We start from the raw sequence: 17,382 nt of genomic DNA on the forward strand, positions 1-17,382 counted from the left end.
AAGACTCTGATGCTGGGAGGGATTGGGGGCAGGAGGAGAAGGGGACGACAGAGGATGAGATGGCTGGATGACATCACTGACTCGATGGATGTGAGTCTGAGTGAACTCCGGGAGTTGGTGATGGACAGGGAAGCCTGGTGTGCTGAAGTTCATGGGGTTGCAAAGAGTTGGACATAACTGAGCGACTGACCTGAACTGAACTGATGAAGACCTAAAAGGACTTCTAAAACTAACACCCAAAAAAGATGTCATTTTCATTATAGGGGATGGAATGCAAAAGTAGGAAGTCAAGAAACACCTAGAGTAATAGGCAAATTTGGCCTTGGAGTACAGAATGAAGCAGAGCAAAGACTAACAGGATTTTGCCAAGAGAGTTCACTGGTCATAGCAAACACCCTCTTCCAACAACACAAGAGAAGACTCCACACATGGACATCACCAGATGGTCAACACTGAAATCAGATTGATTATATTCTTTGCAACTAAGGTGGAGAAGCTCTATACAGTCAGCAAAAACAAGGCTGGGAGCTGACTGCGGCTCAGATCATGAACTCCTTATTGCCAAATTCAGACTTAAATTGGAGAAAGTGGGGAAAACCACTAGACCACTCAGGTATGACCTAAATCAAGTCCCTTATGACTATACAGTGGAAGTGAGAAATAGATTCAAGGGATTAGATCTGATAGACAGAGTGCCTGTAGAACTATGGATGGAGGTTCATTACATTCATACAGGAGAAAGGGATCAAGACCATCCCCAAGAAAAAGAAATACAGAAAGGCAAAATGATTGTCTGAGGAGGCCTTAAAAACAGCTGTGAAAAGAAGAGAAGCAAAGGAGAAAAAGAAAGATAAACCCATTTGAACGCAGAGTTCCAAAGAATAGCAAGGAGAGATAAGTGATCAGTGCAAAGAAATAGAGGAAAACAATAGAATGGGAAAGACTAGAGATCTCTTCAAGAAAATTAGAGATACCAAGGGAACATCTCATGCAAAGATGGGCACAATAAAGGACAGAAGTGGTATGAACCTAACAGAAGCAAAAAATATTAAGAAGAGGTGGCAAGAATACACAGAACTATACAAAAAGATCTTCATGGCCCAGATAATCACGATGGTGTGATCACTCACCTAGAGCCAGACATCCTGGAATGTGAAGTCAAGTGGGCCTTAGGAAGCATCACTATGAACAAAGCTAGTGGAGGTGATGGAATTCCAGCTGAGCTATTTCAAATCCTGAAAGATGATGCTGTGAAAGTGCTGCACTCAATATGCCAGCAAATTTGGAAAACTCAGCAGTGGCCACAGGACTGGAAAAGGTGTTTTCATTCCAATCCCGAAGAAAGGCAATGCCAAAGAATGCTCAAACTACCACACAATTGCACTCAGCTCAAACGCTAGCAAAGTAATGCTCAAAATTCTCCAAGCCAGGCTTCAACAGTACATGAACCATGAACTTCCATATGTTCAAGCTGGATTTAGAAAAGGCAGAGGAACCAGACATCAAATTGCCAACATCTGTTGGATCATGGAAAAAGCAAGAGAATTCCAGGAAAACATCTACTTCTGCTTTATTGACTATGCCAAAGCCTTTGACTGCATGGATCACAATAAACTGTGGAAAATTCTGAAAGAGATGGGAATACCAGACCACCTGACCGGCCTCCTGAGAAATCTGTATGCAGGTGAAAAAGCAACAATTAGAACTGAACACGGAACAACAGACTGGTTCCAAATCAGGAAAGGGGTACATCAATGCTGTATATTGTCACCCTGCTTATTCAACTTATATTCAGAGTACATCATGAGAAATGCTGGGCTGGAGGAAGCACAAGCTGGAATCAAGATTGCTGGGAGAAATATCAATAACTTCAGATATGCAGATGACACCACCCTTATGGCAGAAAGTGAAGAAGAACTAAAGAGCCTCTTGATGAAAGTGAAAGAGGAGAGTGAAAAGTTGGCTTAAAGCTCAACATTCAGAAAACTAAGATTATGGCATCTGGTCCCATCACTTCATGGCAAATAGATGGGAAAACAGTGGAAACAGTGACAGACTTTATTTGCTTGGGCTCCAAAATCACTGCAGATGGTGACTGCAGCCATGAAATTAAAACACACTTGCTCCTTGGAAGGAAAGTTGTGACCACCCTGGACAGCCTATTAAAAACAGAGACACTACTTTGCCAACAAAGTCCATCTATTAAAAGCTGTGGTTTGGATGGATATGAGAGTTGGACTATAAAGAAAGCTGAGCACCGAAGAACTGATGCTTTTGAACTGTGGTGTTGGAGAAGACTCTCAAGAGTCCCTTGGACTGCAAGGAGATCTAACCAGTCCATCCTAAAGGAAATCAGTCCTGAATATTCATTGGAAGGACTGATGCTGAAGCTGAAACTCCAATACTTTGGCCACCTGATGTGAAGAACTGACTCATTTGAAATGACCCTGACACTGGGAAAGATTGAAGGCAGAAGAAGAGGACAACAGGGGATGAGATGGCTGGATGGTATCACCGACTCAATGGATATGAGTTTGAGTATACTCAAGGAGTTGGTGATGGACAGGAAGTTCTGGTGTACTGCAGTCCATAGGATCACAAAGAATTGAACACGATTGAGTGACTGAAGTGAAGTGTTGTGATTCAGTAGAGTTTGCCAGAAGGCACCAGAAGTAGGCAAAAGGGTTGGTATCATCAGTACACACTAAAATCTCTATCAACAGTCCCCCAGCACAACCAGTATGAAATAGCAAGTCCTGCCTCATGAAAGATTAGTTGCAGAGGTCACCACCTGTGAGAAAAACACCAAAGGGCTGAGAATCGCCTTGGTGACAATCCTTTTGGAATCATTCAAGCTAAGTTATTATGGACCCCTCTGTCTCATGATTTCAGATATTTCCTTTTGAATAGTCAAAGGGTCTCTTCTAGAATATTCTTACTGTCTGTTCCATACTTGGAGTCAGTTACCTCGGCCGGGACCTTAGAATTGTCCCATTACCTCTATACGGCTCCTGCCCCAAGGTGCTCTGATTGTTGGATTCATACATTTGCCCTCAAGGTGAACAAAGTGGCATGGTGTACATGGAAAGCCTGTGGCAAGTGTCTGGGTCCAGAAGGTCAGCATCGCATGCGATAAGGGAAATGTAGCCTGGGTTCCCTTGAGTCATCTGGTTGCCTGGACTAGGACCAGTCAGGAGAAAGCAGTGCCTCTCTGTGGTGTCTGCCTGCTCCTTAGCACAGTATGTAGTTTACAATTCGGAACCTCCCAAGGAATCCAGAGTAGTCGTACTAGTGCCTCTAATTAGCAGAATCTAACTGGAAACTATCTTTTAAGTAAGTCTGAAGGATGCTATTTTAGGCTCTACAATCTTAAGTAGCGAGAAGAGCTGAGAATGGCAGCAAAGGAGCAAAGTTTAATAAATAATACCTGATACAGTCTACTCCTTTGGATTTTCAGTGTCCAAGCACACCCTTATATCTATATCTAACTCCTAAATAACAGCAATATCAGAATCACACATTCATCTAACAGTATACATTTCTGTATTGCATGCTGCCGCTGCTGCTGCTGCTAAGTCGCTTCTGTAGTGTTCGACTCTGTGCGGCCCCATAGACGGCAGCCCACCAGGCTCCTCTGTCCCTGGGATTCTCCAGGCAAGAGTACTGGAGTGGGTTGCCATTTCCTTCTCCAATGCATGAAAGTGAATAGTGAAAGTGAAGTCGCTCAGTCGAGCCTGACTCTTTGCGACCCCATGGACTGCAGCCTACCAGGCTCCACTGTCCATGGGATTCTCCAGGCAAGAGTACTAGAGTGGGTTGCCATTGCCTTCTCCTGAAGATTTATTTTACCTTTCCCCCAAAAAAGGAGATAAGAATTCCATGTTTCTATGTAGGAAGGATATTTGCCCTTTCCTGGCACAGCCAAAATTCCCTTTGAAATCCTGTACTCTAAAGACCAAATAATAATTACTACCAATATACTATGTATAAGATAGTGGGGAAGAGAGACCATCATCAAAGTGGCATAAATCATTTCTGCTCACATTCTATTGGCCAGAACGAGTCACCTAGGTCAGAACCCAGATATAACCAGCTGAAAGAAAAATGAAGATTGTTTGGTGAACAATAGTACTGTCTCTGTCATACTAAGAGTGTAGAGTATTTTAGCAAAGAGGAACTTCTGATTAAACACATGTATTTATCTCTTATTTCCTCAACCTTGGAATAAGCCTCTAAAATGAAAATAAAAGAATAAAAAATAAAAAGGTAGAAGTTGAAAAGGGTAAAGAGAATGTATGACAAATAATGAGAGATGGTAACAAAATGTGGACATGATGATCAGATGAGTTAGATGGAAAAATGGTAAACGTTTGAAAAGAAGACAACAAAGAGAAAATAGACAATATTCCCACCCACCCCCAGCCCTGCTGTATTGGAGACAGCCAAGTGCATGGATTAAGTTTAGTCACAGTAAAAATGTATAACAATCCTAAAACCTCAGCGGCATGCAGGAACCTTCTGTCGTTCACACGTCTGAAGATTAGCTGGATTGCTCATGCATTTGTGGGTGGGCTAGGGGGCATTTCTCAAGGCTGGGTTTGGCTGGGGCTCCTTGAGCAGGGGAGGCTGTGCTTCACATCTTCTTCTTGAGGCCAGTTTACTAGCGCAGTGATGCCCTTCCCTGCTAAAGGCAGAGGCCTGGGAGCACAGGGGACAATTCTAGATCCCCTAAGGATGGAGCTCCGAGCTGGAATGCTCACTCAGCTCTCATTGTATTGGCCAAAGCAAGTCATATAACCCAGCCTAAATTTAAGGGATGAAGAAGAGACTCTTTGGTGAGAGGAGCTGTGGCAAGGTCACGTGGCAAAGGCCGTAGATCAAGGGAGGGGAGAAAAGAATTAGGTCCATTTACTGCAGCAGGACTGAGAGGATGAGCTGAAAATGAGAGAACTGCCTTGAAGTCCCGTGAAGAGCAATTAAACCCCCAGATTTTCCTCCAGCCCCATAAACAACAGAGGTGATTGCTAACACAAGGTGGCGGGGGTGGGGGGTGGGTGGAGGCAGGGAGGCGGGGAGAGTAAAGGCCTGCATTTTGCAAAGTAAGGCATCAGCCTCCTTTCCCCATTTATTTCCCAGAACTCTAGGAGGTCTGGAGAAGAAATCAGTAGTCTTTTCTGGAGAAACTAAATAAACCCCATGATAAGAGCTACATATAATGCTCACTTGGGGCTGAAATTATGGAGGTACATGAAGGAAATTTTGAAAACAAGCAATTATTAATTATATATAACTGTAATTAATCAACAGGTGCAATTATTTAATTAAATGAATAATAAATTATGAAATGAATTAATGACAAGATATCTATGAATTATATATTCAATAATTTTTAAATAGGAATGAATTAGCGATGAAGTGGCATCAGCCTATGAAAACAATTCTCTCAAGAGGGGATATGAAAAGTGAGGTGGTAGATGGAGGACTGTGTGTGTTTCGCATTTTATAAGTCTATTTTACTGTCTTTTTAAGAGCATGCTGATTCATAAGCACATGGAAGTATGCTACACAAGGGGAAAAAGTCCCCCAATTATAAGTAGATTTTGTTCTTGTTATCGGATCATCAAAAGTGAAAATAAATGTTGCCAGTAATGGAAAAAAACAGTCTATTTTGTGATGCAGAAGCAATAAGGCATAAATGAAGGCTGAAAAATCTTGGGTAGTTCTGGAGAGTTCAAGAGTCTCAGGAACACTGATTTCTATTTGGGAATTTAGAGATTCATAAATGTTTCTGTTTATTACTTTGCAGCATCATGGATTTATCATATATATATATATATATATATGTATATGTATGTATGTATATATATACACACACACACATGTATATAAGGCTTCCCAGGTGGAACCAGTGGTAAAGAACTCGCCTGCCAGTGCAGGAGACATAAGAGATGTGGGTTCAATCTCCAGGTCAGGAAGATCCCCTGGAAGAGAGCATGGCAACCCACTCCAGTATTCTTGCCTGGAGCGTACACACACACACACACACACACACACAGAGCATGGAATCAATACATAAAATGCTAGTAATGGTAATATTTATGTGGTGGAATGAGTGATTTTGTTCATAATGGTTTTCTGTACTTTCTAAATGTTATATAATAAGCCTGCATGAATTTCAAATCTGGGGGGAACTGTTCTCTCTCTCCCTACTTATTTATTTTCTTCATAAAATAGATGTTCCTAGAAGGGCAGGTTGACTACCAGGAAAGTGTTGCTTTAACTAAGCTGGCATAATTTAAAATACCCTGCCTTTTTTGGGAATGATCTGCCTGAGGGGACGAATGGCTGGCTTACCAGAATCCTGAAGGAGAACCACCACACCTCTCCCCTCGCCTGCCCGCTCCCGCCTCCTGCCCTCTCCTCATAACATCACAGTTGTCTCAGCCCTCCTTTCACCGGTTCACATGTTTTGTCTCTCACTCCCTCAGGCTATTTTTGGTTCGCCCCCTCCCTCAGCCTGATCTATTTTCATGTAAGGAGCATGATTTCTGAGAGTCCTGTTTCGTGTTTTCTAGTCCCCCTGTGGACTGGCCTAAATGCAGGTTGTCAGAATTCTGTTGCACCAACTGCAGGGAATGGATTAAATTAGTAATGGCGCATACGCTCTCAGGACCCAGGAAAAAATGCACATAGACCAGCTATGTAGTCTTAGCTCCCTATGACTGCACTCTGGTGTGCTGCAGCTCCGGACTGTCTCTCATTCTCAGGCTCTCTGGCCTCCCTCTTGAGCTCTTACACCAAATGGACTTGGATAAGAAACTCTACCCCTGATTAGCTGTGTGAGGAAGTTCTTAGGCTCCCTGTCTAGGAGTCCTTTTTTGTAAGATGGGCATAATTACATCCATCTCACTGACAGCTGCTCCAGTCAGAAGAGGGATTCAGCAAATGGCCATTTCATCCTTTCACCCAGCTTCTTCTCTTCTGGTTTAGTTTAATTAGCACACTCCTGTGCTCCTGTCACAACCTAAGGGGTGCCCTGCCTTCATCTCCACGATTGTGTCAGGGCTAAGCTCAGAAAGAAACCAAGGATCCTAACGGAATGGCAGTAGAGAGCTGCTCTGTTAAGGGAATCTTTCTCAGTTAAAATAAACATGTACTGACCTCACTATGTCCCACACTTACCTGAATGATCTTAGGCATTTACTTAGGATAAGGCATTTACTTATCCCACATACCAGGATAAGTTCTTTTTATTTTGACCTTGTTTAAACTTCAAGCAATCTTGTTGAGATAGCACCAGTCTGATAGAAAAGAAGGTGAAGCTCAGAAAGGTTGCTCAAAGCCCAGTTGCTATAAGTTTTAGAGACATGGTTTTATCCTGCAAGAAATCTGTAGTCTGTGTAAGCTCTTGGGTAGATTCACCTGCCTGGATTTTACTGCAGTTTCCTGTGCCTGTTGCAAGTACAGCCACAATAGGAAACTGAGTTTAAAGATACTAATTAATCCAAAACACTGACATCTCTTCAGTTATTAACCTGTTCTCTTTGAAAAGGCTCTTCTTTCTCTTTGTTTCTTATTTGTTACCTTCCTCTTAATACCAGCTCATTGGGAAAAAAAAAAACCCTGATGATGGGAAAGATTGAGGGCAAGAAGGAGATGGGGGTGATAAATTGTGACTTATTGAGTTGGCTTTTCAGGATTATCAAGGGATTTATCCATTCCTCTGTTCATACCTTATACATTCATCAGCCGATGGTGTACAGGGAACTGTACGAGACACTAAAGATATTGATGAGGTCATAGTCTGTAAACTGCTATGACATACTCCAGTGGTGGGCATGGGGAGCATCATGGAATGTGAACTCTCTCAAGGCTAAGGAGAGCAGATACATTATGTAGGAAGCATTCAGCTGCCAGTACCAGAAAACCCAAGTCAAATCAAGTTAAACAATAAGAAAATCATCTCTCACAAAACACAACATCCAAGTCATGGAAAGCAAAAATTATAGCCTGACCAGGGTACCAGCTCCATTTCTCTGCTGTTCTCTCAGCTCTGCCCTCCTTTCAAGGCTGAATGTGACCTCAGGTTCCCTAACTGGCTGCAAGATAATGGCCAGCAGCTTCTTTGTTTGTATCCAGTAGGAATGAGAGTCAAAATTCTACTTCAACTGTAGAAAAACATTTCTTTCCTTCAGTCATTTCAGGTCATATACCCACTCTAAGGACAATAACAGTCATCTGAAATATTGATGGGGATGGGGGTTATCATGATGGGCTTTAACTGAAAAGGTCCTTTTCCTGAAGTAAACTTTTCTTGAGTCATACGCATGGTTTCCCAGGTGGCTCAGTGGTAAAGAAGATGCCTGCCTATGCGGGAGATGTGGGTTCAACCCTAGGTTTGGGGAGATTTCCTGGAGGAGGAAATAGCTACCCCATCCAGTATTCTTGCCTCAAGAATCCCATGGACAGAGGAGCCTGATGGGCTATAATCCATGGGCCCTCAAAGAGTCAGATACCACTTAGTGACCGAGCATACTCACGCATGCTATAGGAAGTGGTATCAAGGAGGAAGAAAATAGATCCTGGGTGAATAACCAACAAAGTCCACAGCAGTAGGATTCAGAGGGAAAATGACATCTGAGCTGGGTATTAATGACAAATAAGAGTTCGTGAGGCAAAGAAGGATCAGAGTATGTTTTCAGACTAGGAAATAGCTGTGCTTTTGCCCAAGAACCAGACACCCTGGACATCTGTGGTGGCAGCTATGTGGCAGCAAAATGGAAAGAGACAAAGAGGGCTTAAAAGAGGTGGGGGCACTCTAGGAATGGCCTTACATCCCATGTAAAGTTTTGGTTTTCAGTCTGTAGGCCATGGAGAACCAATGGCAGTTTTTGTTTTATCACAGGGAATGTGGGGCAAAATTTCTCTCAGGCTGGTGAACTCCATAAACTGGAGCATAGAAGAATGGCGAGACTGGCAGCAAAAAGACAGCAGGAAGTTTCAGGTAGAAGACACTGCTGCTGCTGCTGCTAAGTTGCTTCAGTCGTGTCCAACTCTGTGCGACCCCATAGACGGCAGCCCGCCAGGCTCCCCTGTCCCTGGGATTCTCCAGGCAAGAACACTGGAGTGGGTTGCCATTTCCTTCTCCAATGCATGAAAGTGAAAAGTGAAAGGGAAGTCGCTCAGTCGTGTCTGACTCTTGGCGACCCCATGGACTATAGCCTACCAGGCTCCTCCGTCCATGGGATTTTCCAGGCAAGAGTACTGGAGTGGGGCGCCATTGCCTTCTCCGGAAGATACTGCATTCCTAGCTAAATCACACTGGACGTGGATGCAGTGCTACAGGGCTAGAGGGGCCTGTGTGAGGTCACATTTCATCCAGAAGTCCCTAGTCAGAGTCAGCAATACACAGAAGTGAACTTGTGGTGATGACTGAGTGGCAGAGTGAGGCTAGTTGGGCACATATCAAACCCCACAACCCAGAAGGCCAGAGCCCTCTGCGTAGGGAGGGATGAGAGGTTTGCATTCAACTTCCTTACTTCCTGGGCTTTCCAGGGTTCTGTCATGTTCATCCTTTCCAAAGAGACTCCCAAGTTATTAATAATTTGTGGTCTCAGAAAGAGATGGAAACAGCCTCTGCACCTCACTGGAGCATGGAGTGCATTGTTCTCTTTCATGGTTGGATGTTTCTTCTCTTCACTTTCACTCTGACACTGGCCAGTTCCTGATCTTGTTACCAGAGGCAGCGGCTGTTTCTGCAGTTCCTGAGGCTGATGTAACAGGTGGTTAGGAAGGGTCTCGGCGTTGAGGATTGGGTCAGTTAGATCATTTCTCAGGCAAAACCCACTGCCAGTGGGTAGCAGAGGAGAAGACTCTCATCTACTCCTGACTCATGGTCTACGTAGAGGTGACGAGACTGGAGTATTGTTCCTCGGTGGTCTTCTATTTTAGAATTCTAAGTACTCTGGAATTTTTTTTTCCCACCCTAATAACCAAGCAGCTCCTACAACTCTACTCTAGGAGGGGAATTTGGTGGCAAGATATTTACTAACTGGAATGCAAGTAGTGTCCCACCCATGGTATAGCAGAGGTTCCCTGATGAATCAGTCGTAAAGAATCTGCCTGCAATGCGGGAGCCTCAGGAGATGTAGGTTTGATTCCTGGGTCAGGAAGATCTCCTGGAGAAGGAAATGGCAACCTACTCCAATACTGTTGCCTGGAGAATCCCATGGACGGAGGAGCCTAGCAGACTACAGTCCATAGGGTCCCGAAGAGTCAGACACAACTGAAGCGACTTAGCATACACATGGTATAGCAGCAAGATGGGGTGCTCATTTTATTTCATATCTTCTCTGAGGTGGATCAATCCTGCTGACGTATAAACAGTCTGTTGCCTCACACGGTAAAAATAACAACAACCCAAATGAATGCCTCTTAGACCACTTGTACTCTCCAACTGCCACTCCATTCCTCTTTTTCCTTCCATAGGAAATGATTCCAAATAGTTGTGCAGACTCTGCTTCTACTTCCCTACTCCTCATTTTCTCCTTAATCCACTCCAATCTGGTTTCTGTCTCTGCCCATATGGGAACTATCCCTGTCAGAATGTCAATCATTTCAATCTGAGAAAACACAATGGTCAGTTCTCAATCTCATTACCTAATCTCTTGGAACATTTGACATTTTTGCTCATTTCTCTTTTTTGAAACATTTTTCACTTAGCTTTCATGTCAACAAACTTTTTGGACCATCTGCCTACATCACTGGCCACTTCTTGATCTCCTTGGCTATACACTTTTAGTTTAATTGATTCCTACAAGTTTCAGTGTCCCAGATCTCAGTCGACTGCTTTCCTTCTTATATGTTCTCACTCCCTGGATGAGCTCATGTAGCTCCATGGCTTTAAACATGATTCGTATGCTGAGGACTCAAAAATGTACCCCTGCAGTCCTGAGCATCATTCTTGCGTATCCAACCACCTCTAATAGCCTCCATGAGGATATCTATGAAGCCACTTGTGATATTGTCTGTCATCTGCTGTATAATACTGCAACCAAGAGAGAGTTCTCCAATACTTGCTTCAAGGTAAAGACAGTCGCTCTAATCAGGACTGTTCACTACAGCTGCTTCATTACAGAGAGGCCATTCTCCAGAGGCAGCTCCTACAAGCACTTCAGCTATCTTTAACTCTGATCAACACCAGACATTTTGCTAATTAGCATGCCGAAGTCAAAACTGGGTTTTCATTTGTGAAATTAGTGGCTTGTTAATCAGCATAATGGATGTTAGAAATGGGCTTTCATAGGTCAAATTAGAGGTAATCAAGATATGGGAATTGGCTGAAATATTTTAGGGACATTCTCTACCCATATGAAAACAAGATGTAAATGTCTAACAAAGCTGATAGTCTGTCCCTTTAGGGATAGGACCTGATTCTTACAATCAGTTCTTAAACAGTTCTGTTTCCAGTCATTAGAGCAAAGGATTTCTGGATGTCTGACTGCCCTGAAATATGGTCTTCTGCAGGGTGAACACCCCACGCAAGGCAGGCCTTGGAGTACTGGGAAGCCAGTGAGTTGGGACTACATCAGGCTTACAAAGCAGGTGTATAAATTGCTTTGTGCCTCCTTGTTATGTCTGCATATGGGGTAAAATCTGATCTGAGCCTGCGTTCATTATAGCTTGGTAATGAGGTTGCTGATTTATCCATTGCAGCTTTTCTGAGTCTATAGTTGTGTACCGCAGTGAACCTAAGAGGTTTGCATTATCAAACTGGTTTATGTCAGGTTTCAACACAGCTCAAACATAACATGGCCAAATTAGAACTCTTTATTCACCACCACCCTCCGCTGTAAATGCCTGTGCTCTCCCTCAGGTTTCCCCTCCGCAGTAAATGGCAGCAGAATTCATCCGGTTGCTCTGGCCCAAATACAGTGCCTTGCCTCGCACCCACAGCCTATCCACCAATGGTTGTCTGGATCCTGCCTTCAAAGAATATCCTCAGCTTGTGCACTTTTCTCTGTGTTCACAGCTCATCTCTGCACTCTAATACTATAATACTACAACAACCTCCTAACCCATCTTCCTGTTTCTACTCTTGCCTTTGGCCTGTTCCCAGAGGGCTGCCAGCGAGTTTGTCCAAGATATCAAAGAGATCTCATTACTCTCCCTCTCTAACCTCTGCAAAATTTCCTATGACACTCAGAATAAAATTCCAACATGTTGTGTCCTTTAAGATCACTTGTAATCAGCCCCCTAACCACCTCTTCAACCTCATCCTCTCCCACTCTTACCTCACTCCACACTCACAGTCTTCACACTTCCCTCTATTCCTTTAACTTCTCAAACTCCTTCCTGTATCACGGCCTTTATGTTTGCCGCTCCCTTATCAGAAGTGCTCTTTCTCTGCGTCTCTATTCATGTTTCCTCTTCAGAGAGGACTTTCTCACCAACCCCCTTGTCTAAAACGGCCCCATTCCCGTCATTTTCTATCCTGCTGCCTGCTTTACTTTTATTCTTGACATATTCGTATATCTCATGAAATGACAAGCTAATAGATCTCTGTTGTCAAATATATTGTGATCTATTTCCTCCATGAGGGCAGAGACTGCACTGACACTTTGTTAACTGCAACCCCAGTGAAGATAACAGTGGTGGGCACACAGGAAATAAATATTCCTTAAACCTTTGTGGAATGAATTAATGGTTCCAATATTCTGACATATTTCTCCCATGTTATAATGTCCAAACCCATTGCAATGAGAAAGGCAATTGGGAGGAGATGTCTTTCTGTGAGATATGCTAATATTCACCCAATAATTGATGAAGCTAAACATTTTTACTTGCCTTCTATCAATCAGATGCTGTAGTAGGTAAGAATGCAACTGTGAGCAAATCAGACACACTTTCTACTTTCATGAGACTTACCATCCTGTGGAAATTATAAATGTTAAACAGCAACAAGTAATTATGCTGCTGCTGAGGAGAGGTATAGAGTGCTGAGACAGAGAATGGTAATGAAATATTATAAAAGCTAGTTACAAGTAGCATGTCTGAAGAGATGACTTTATGCTGAGGCCTGCAGGATGAAAATGAGCGGTAAAGGGTAAAGAGTATGTCAAGGGAAAAGATTCTGAGGCAGGAAAGAGATAAGCTTGTTCAGAGGACTAAATGACTTACACGGCTACAGAGTTGTGACTGAGGGATAGGAGCCTCATTTAACAGCTAGAAATGAAAAGAGAAGCAGAGCTGGATAACCGGGGCTTACCCACAATGGGTATTCTATTTTATATTGATTGTAAAACATTGAAATATTTTGGGTTTAGTGAAATCATTCTGTGGCAAAAATTTCTGTGGAGGCTGAGTGAAACAAAGGATGGGTGTGAGGCTGGGATCAGAATGAAAGCAAGGAGTTCAGTTAGAAGGTGAGTGTGATGTTTGAACTGGAAATGATGGAGGCTTGAAAACAAGTGGAGGCCAGGGAAGGGAAAGATGTAGTCACATTAGAGATAGATTTTGGAGGTAGAATCAATAGGAGCTGGAGAAGAATGGAATGTGGGTACCCAGGGCTAGGAATGTGACAGATCAGAAAAATGTGTGATCAAATTGAAACCAGGGCGGGGGAGGCAGGAAAAAAAAAAAAAAGATTTCCTAAATGTTTGGATTTCACAACAAGGAGGAAGGGTATTGTTTCCAGAGAAGATGGGGATGAAGCTTGGAGAGGAAAATTCACTTCTGATTTGAACATATAAAGTACAAGATGGCTATTGCTCATCATGTTATGTGGATAGTTGAATATGCAAGTGGGTACAAAAGGGAAGTCTGAACTGGAGATTGCAATTTTGTTTCCATAAGAATATAGATGGTATTTGTGGCTATGAAATGAAGGTCATCACCTAGGAAAGACTAGAGAGGAGGATACATGCCTGAAAGAGGTGCTGGGGAAGTCTAACAGCCTCGATCAAGTAGAAGAGGAGAGACATGGGGGGCAATTTGACAAAGGTGAGTAAGAGGAAATCTGGGACTGTGTGATATCCTGGGGACAAAGGAGGAAAATGTTTCTAATGGGAAGTTTGTCAGGTTGAATACTGGTACACTCCAAAAGATGAGGACAGAGCAGTGTCGATTGCATTTGGCAACATGGAGGTTGTTAACTTTGACAAGAGTAGTTTCAGTTTGAGTAATGGAGACAGAATCAGACTTGGGTGAAGAGTAAATTGCAGACATAGAAAGTGGAGATGGCTTGTGTGGAAAAACCTTTTTAGGAAGTTTGTGAAGAGGAGCAGAAAAATGTTGCAATAATAGAGAGGTACATGGGGTGGCGAAGGACTTACCAATTTTTTTTGTTGTTGTTTTTTAAGATGGGAGATTATGGAGCTTGCTTTATACTGACAGTACTATTTCAGTAGAGAGAGAGAGCTTGTGTAGAAAATGAGGGGAGGATGCCTTTGAAACTTGATAGAGAACAGGATCCAAAGTAGAAGCAAAGTGATTAGATATGGAAAGGAGAAATTTTATTTCACTGATGCAGGGTGGCAAGAGTACTTACATCTCTTATTTTGCTGCTTAGGCCCCAAATCTGAAAACAAGAGATGGTGAATATTCCTACATTCTCAACTAAGGCATGGCATCATTTATGCAAGTTCTGCTGCTGCTGCTGCTAAGTCGCTTCAGTCGTGTCTGACTCTGTGCGACCCCATCGACGGCAGCCCACCAGTCTCCCCTGTCCCTGGGATTCTCCAGGCAAGAACACTGGAGTGGGTTGCCATTTCCTTCTCCAATGCATGAAAGTGAAAACTGAAAGTGAAGTCGCTCAGTTGTGCCCGACTCTTAGCGACCCCATGGACTGCAGCCTATCAGGCTCCTCCGTCCATGGGATTTTCCAGGCAAGAGGACTGGAGTGGGGTGCCATTGCTTTCTCCAATGCAAGGTCTAGAAAGAGGCAGATCCAAACCTGTCTTGTCCCATTAGCCCATCAACCAACTCCAGGGAATGTAGGAGAAGTTGGTGGTGAGTTTGGAATCTTTGGAGAGTGTCAATTTGCTGTTCCCCCCAGACATGAGAGATCAGGGCATGTTTTCTTCTCCACTTCAAGTTAATGAGGGAAAGTCTTTATATAACAACCCAAAAAACTTGATATGTATTCCCTGAAGCTTGGAGCACTCGGGGGCTACCTGACTACACCCGAAAAAGTCAACAGCTGCAAGGCTGCATGGAGTGATTGGTAGCAGCAGAACAGAGAGGGCTTCATGGAGGATGGCTTGCACTTCCATATTCGTCAGATTTAAAATATTTTTCCCCCATGAGTCATATGTGCATGCTCAGTTGCTAAGTTATGCCCGACTCTTTGTGACCCCATGGACTGTAACCACCAGGCTCTTCTGTCCATGGGATTTCCCAGGCAAGAATACTGGAGTGGGTTGATATTTCCTTCTTCAGGGATCAAACCCGCATCACCTGTGTCTTCTGCCTGAGCAAGCAGATTCTTTATCAGTGAACCCCCTGGGAAGCCCTGTCAGTCATATATCAACCTCACAAAAAAGTGGGTAGTCTTAGGATTTTGTAAGAGAAACTTTCCTTTTGGGACACTCCGAAGAAATAAGGTACTGTTTTCAAGAGACAAAGTCTGTGCTGATGGGCCAGGATCGAGAAATGATAAGGGAATCATAAAAATCCCTTTGGGGAAGATATCTCCCACAAATGGGAAGCTGTGGGTGGGAATTATGTGTCAGACACACCCACAAAATTGACTTTTAAGGAAAAGACTCAAATTTGGGCTTCTGATACACAGAGGGCCCTCATACCCTAATACAAACATACCATCAAAGGAATATTGTGACCTTTTCTCTGATCACTCTTCTCCTATGTCCAGCCTGTGAGGAGAGCAGAAATGGGATTTAGAGAGTTGGAAAGAGGTAGAGAAGAAAAAAGTAGAAGAGGACAAAGAATGAAGAAAGTAATCTTAGCCTGCTTCATCCCAGGCTTTTGGGCCTGAGTGAGCCTCCAATTGATGGATGAGGCCAGCAGCGGGGCACTTCTGTTGGACAAGAAAGTGTCAGACTGGACTGAACTTTCTAAATACTATATAAGTCAGGTTTTTCATTAATGCCTTAAAGTGATGGAAAACATAAGGACATGTCCAAGAGTCATCCAATGCTGGGAGGAATAATTCCACAGAAGGAGCAAAGGGGGCAGTGGTGAGAGAACAGAGTTGCTTTCTGCCTTCCCCTTTCTCATTCCAGCTGGATCAGTAAACTGAACTGGTTATCCTTTACATTTGTTTCTGTCTTGAAACTCCGTTTACAGAGTTTTCTGTCTTACACTGTTGCAGTCCAAATAAAACCTGGGTATGGCAGTTTACAACCATTGCCATATTTCCTGTTTTATCATGTTTTAGACCAGATTGGCACCCCACTCCAGTACTCTTGCCTGGAAAATCCCATGGATGGAGGAGCCTGGCGGGCTGCAGTCCATGGGATCTTGAAGAGTCGGACACGACTGAGCGACTTCCCTTTCACTTTTCGCTTTCATGCATTGGAGAAGGAAATGGCAACCCACTCCAGTGTTCTTGCTTGGAGAATCCCAGGGCCGGGGGAGCCTGGTGGGCTGCCGTCTATGGGGTTGCACAGAGTCAGACACGACTGAAGGGACACAGCAGCAGCAGCAGCAGACCAGGTTTGCACATTGAAAAGCATCCCAAACCTAGCAGGTAGAAAAAATGAATGATTCAGGCCAAGAGCAATACAGTGGAAAAGAATAGAACCTGGACAATGCTTGGCTCCTAAATGTTTTAGGAACCCTCTGTCGGTCAAGTGCCCTAAACATGGAGACCACTGGTTGATGACTTTTATGTGAGGTGTTAGACATAACCCTTCCCCTACCCTGGGCACCGCAAGCTAACACTGTGCCAAGTGTGCCCATGGACGGGCACAAGGGACAAGGCAGTGTCACATGAACCCACCTCACATTCTGACATACTAAGGTAATGCCATTTTCTAGGTAGGTGTATAAATATTTTGGAATTTTCCAAATCTATAATTTATAATTTCTTGTCAACATTCTTGGTACAAATAAGAAAGCATCAACCTGTCATTTCCACATTAATAAGAGGTTAGATGAGGGAAGAAACAGAAAGGGTGCTCAACAAGATACATTTCCCCATACTCTGCTAGGTCCTGGTAATGAACACCAACACAAGCCATTTGCTTTAGTAAGGAAACCACTTTTAAAAAGGTTTCTGTTAGACTCATTAAGTATTTACCAAGCACCTACTACGTGCAAGCAAATATTAGGAGGTCAGTGTTGACCAAAAGGATCTGAACTCTCTACAATTTTGTCACTTGGAATTATGCCTGAGTAGCAATTTGCTAGCCTCCAGCGAAA

This window comes from Oryx dammah, unplaced genomic scaffold (genome assembly GCF_014754425.2).
Source record: "Oryx dammah isolate SB20612 unplaced genomic scaffold, SCBI_Odam_1.1 HiC_scaffold_21, whole genome shotgun sequence".
In the NCBI taxonomy this organism is placed as follows: Eukaryota; Metazoa; Chordata; class Mammalia; order Artiodactyla; family Bovidae; genus Oryx; species Oryx dammah.